The sequence below is a fragment of the Brassica napus genome, unplaced genomic scaffold, assembly GCF_020379485.1.
Source record: "Brassica napus cultivar Da-Ae unplaced genomic scaffold, Da-Ae ScsIHWf_1200;HRSCAF=1717, whole genome shotgun sequence".
Lineage (NCBI taxonomy): Eukaryota > Viridiplantae > Streptophyta > Magnoliopsida > Brassicales > Brassicaceae > Brassica > Brassica napus.
The window spans coordinates 845,784-850,000 of NW_026014623.1; the positions used below are offsets into that span (position 1 = coordinate 845,784).

The 4,217-nt window shown below is 49.7% G+C and overlaps 1 non-coding gene across 1 annotated transcript; it reads right to left on the bottom strand.

Annotated features, from left to right (window-relative positions):
- Positions 1 to 2,589: 2,589 nt before the first annotated feature.
- LOC125596380 lies at positions 2,590 to 2,739 on the bottom strand. The gene has a single exon (XR_007331020.1). It is a non-coding gene; the product is annotated as a 5.8S ribosomal RNA (ribosomal RNA).
- Between the last annotated feature and the right edge of the window lie 1,478 nt (positions 2,740 to 4,217).

Genomic DNA, 4,217 nt, shown 5'->3' on the forward strand with positions numbered 1-4,217 from the left:
CAAGCATGCTCTGATACCAACTTGGAAGACCCGATCCCGGCTTTTAAGCCCAAACTGATCTGCGGCCTTAACCTTTCAATCTAAGTCCGAGTGAACCAAGTTTTAAGTCTTATCTTTCTAGATTCAATTCAATTCAACAGAGGTTCAATACAATAAATCTAAACAAGGAAACATAAGGGGCAAATCAATTGTACAAATATAAACTGTGATTCATACATCATTCTTAGGTTCGTCCTAATAAGTTATACACACTTAGTCTAACAAAAGTTCACAAGTTGCACAATAGGCTATCAGTATTTTACACCTATCTACAATGACCCATTCACCACACATCTTCCCGTGGCATGAGTCTTCACGGTGCCTTTCCCTTACCACGGTCCATGTCCGATCCTGAAACTACACAAGACACAATGCACATTCATAAAAGCCGATATCCTAACATCAAGTCTAGATAAGCATCGTTCGGCTACTTAGAATCTATAACCTGTCCAAACCAATATACTCAAATAAATTCCCAAAACTAATTAAAATTCATGATAATCCCTGATAAATCCCAAATAAGAGATTCCCATAAACAGTTTCCAACGAAACACACTAGAACATCCAAATCTGACCATGAACAGTCCGGCCAAAGGCCAAGGACTTGGATACTGAACCGGCCAGGGCCTTGGTTCAGTATTCCCTGTATGAACTGAACAAACGAACACAAAAATCTGATAGGACAAGCAAATCTAAAGAGATAGATAGAGAGTAGACGTAGGCGCATTGCAAACCGGCCACAAGCCCGATCGGATCATCAGCCGGCTAGGGCCGAACGCTTGCCGTCCACACCACTGACCTTAGGGGTTCTCTCCCCTGGCGCCATCTCCTTCTCTTTGTCCTTCTCTCTGTCTCTCTGTCTGGTATCCATCTCCTCAGACCTTGTTTCCCACGATCCGGTTTCAACTGGAACAGCCAAGCCTCTCGCTGGTTCTCTCCTTGGATCGCCGGTTCTCTCTTCTCTTTTTGGGGTTTGTCTCTCACGATTTTTGCAGACGTTCCCCTCAAGAATTCTGTGTCAAATTCTGGATCCAGGGCTCTGTATTTATAGAGAGAGGGAGTCGGAACTACCATGGGGCCGAAGGGGTGGGAGTTGTAACCGAAAAGGTGTCTCTCTCTCCCTTGCAACCGTTCGGCAATAACTGCCCCCAACCGGTCCTCAACTGCCTCCAACTGCTCCTGTCCCTGTCGGTTCTCTATCCTGAAGCCAAAGCCAAGCCTTTTAACTGACCGTCCATACCATGGCTGCACCATCTAACTGAACCACCATAACCGTCCTTGTAATCGCCCCAACCGTCCCGGATATGAACACTCGGCCCAGCTGAGTTGAGCTGACTGCTAGCTGGTCCCAGCTGAGTGAGCTAGTCCTTATAGCTCCACGAGCTGATGCATACAGACTGAGCTCCCATTGAGCTTGCCTGAGCTGCCCATGCTCAGCCGCTGTCCCGTCCAGCTCCCACATCACTCGTCCAGCTCTATTAAACTCATTCTTTCTTCACCCTGGTTAAGTCTCAGCACTTTGATGCCCTTAACCCTATGTCTGAGCCATGATACACTTGTCTACTGGTCTAATGACCTGACTGGTGCGTCTCTCCGCACCATGGCTCGTCCCAACGATCCTATCTCGGTCGGCTGTGCACCCGTAAGAGATCCAGCCAATCACCCGTTGACTCGCACACATGTAAGACTCCTTGGTCCGTGTTTCAAGACGGGTCGAATGGGGAGCCCACAGGCCGACGCCCTGAGCATGCAGATGCCGAGGCATGCCGTGAGGCGGGTGCTGCAGACTACGATTAAGGCAGCGACGTCTCCGCGGGCGTAACAAAAGCCCGGGCTTAGGTCACCACCTTAATCCGCATCGGTTCATGGCCCGAATCGATCAGCGGACCGGATTGCTCCGTTCCGCATCCGACCGGGATGAATCGCTGGCCCCCATCCGCTTCTCTCCCGATAATTTCAAGCACTCTTTGACTCTCTTTTCAAAGATTTTTTCATCTTTACCTCGCGGTACTTGTTCGCTATTGGTCTCTCGCCCATATTTAGCCCTCGATGGAATTTACCACCCGATTGGGGCTGCTTTCCCAAACAACCCGACTCGTAAACAGCACCTCGTGGTGCGACAGGGTCCGGGCACGACGGGGCTCTCACTCTCTCTGGCGCCCCTTTCCAGGGAACTTGGGCCCGGTCCGTCGCTGAGGACACTTCTCCAGACTACAATTCGAACGCCAAAGACGTCCGATTTTCAAGTTGTGGTCTTCCCGGTGCGCTCGCCGTTACTAAGGGAATCCTTGTTAGTTTCTTTTCCTCCGCTTATTGATATGCTTAAACTCAGCGGGAGATCCCGCCTGACCTGGGGTCGTGTTGAGGACTTTGGGTCATCAAGAGCTTTTGGACCGGAACGTCTGCATATATGACGAGAATTGAATTCACCACCGCATGTCAAGACGCTCCTGGCATCCTTAGCTCGGATTTTGGCAAACCGCGTGCAGTAACACACGGGAGATCAGCTTTCGTCCCATATCCTCGAGAGGATGGGGGGACGACGATTTGTGACACCCAGGCAGACGTGCCCTCGGCCAGAAGGCTTGGGGCGCAACTTGCGTTCAAAGACTCGATGGTTCACGGGATTCTGAAATTCACACTAAGTACTTGCTACGCTCTTCATCGATGCGAGAGCCGAGATATCTATTGTCGAGAGTCGTTTTAGACTTTACATTGCAGCACTGCTTCCGAACAAACACCGTCTCCGGGTTGGCGAAAGCAGGTTATTTAGTTGCATTTTCCTTGACACTTTTCGTGCTGGGGTTTGGTGATATCCGGAATCTATGCGTATGATCCAACCAAAACTGAAGTCCTGGGCATGGATGAACGCATAACCACGGAATCGGCAGGCACAGTAAGAAACCGGCCTACCGAGAGTGATGTTTCATCGTTCTCAGGTCGTTCTGTTTCCAGGGTACTACAATGATCCTTCCGCATGTTGACCTACGGAAACCTTGTTACGACTTCTCCTTCCTCTAAATGAAGGTTTAGTGGACTTCTCGCGATGTTGCAGACGGCAAACCACCCATGTCGCCGAGATCCGAACACTTCACCGGATCATTCAATCGGTAGGAGCGACGGGCGGTGTGTACAAAGGGAAGGTACATAGTTAACGCGAGCTGATGACTCGCGCTTACTAGGAATTCCTCGTTGCAGACCAACAATTGCAATGATCTATCCCCATCACGATGAAATTTCAAAGATTACCCGAGCATGTCGGCGAAGGTGTGAACTCGTTGAATACATCAGTGTAGCGCGCGTGCGGCCCAGAACATCTAAGGGCATAACAGACCTGTTATTGCCTCAAACTTCCTTGGCCTAAATGGCCATAGTCCCTCCAAGAAGCCGGCCGTGAAGGGATGCCTCCACGTAGCTAGTTAGCAGGCTGAGGTCTCGTTTGTTAACGGAATTAACCAGACAAATCGCTCCACCAACTAAGAACGGCCATGCACCAGCACCCATAGAATCAAGAAAGAGCTCTCAGTCTGTCAATCCTTACTATGTCTGGACCTGGTAAGTTTCCCCATGTTGAGTCAAATTAAGCCGCAGGCTCCACTCCTGGTCGTGCCCTTCCGTCAATTCCTTTAAGTTTCAGCCTTCCCAAAAACTTTGATTTCTCATAAGGTGCCAGCAGAGTCCTAAAAGCAACATTTGCTGATCCCTGGTCGGCATCGTTTATGGTTGAGACTAGGACGGTATCTTATCGTCTTGGAGCCCCCATCTTTCGTTATTGATTAATGAAAACATCCTTGGAAAATGCTTTCGCAGTTGTTCATCTTTCATAAATCCAAGAATTTTACCTCTGACTATGAAATACGAATGCCCCCGACTGTAACACCTCCGAACCGTCCTAGACATATGGTCGATCAACCGGCCAACAATCAAACAAGAACATGACCGATCGACCGTCCAACACCCAGGGTTGGAGATGATTGAGCCAACCGGCCAGCCAACAATCAAACAAGAACATGACTGGCCGTCCAACCCAACACCATGATCCGGAAGCGCTACGTGACGGGCTAGGGACGATCCGGTCAGAGTCACGAAATTTACTCCACGACCTAGACCAGTTCATCCACTAACTCGTCCCGCTGCGTCAAGGCACAAGTCTTTGCAACCCGTACCAAGAGTTAGCG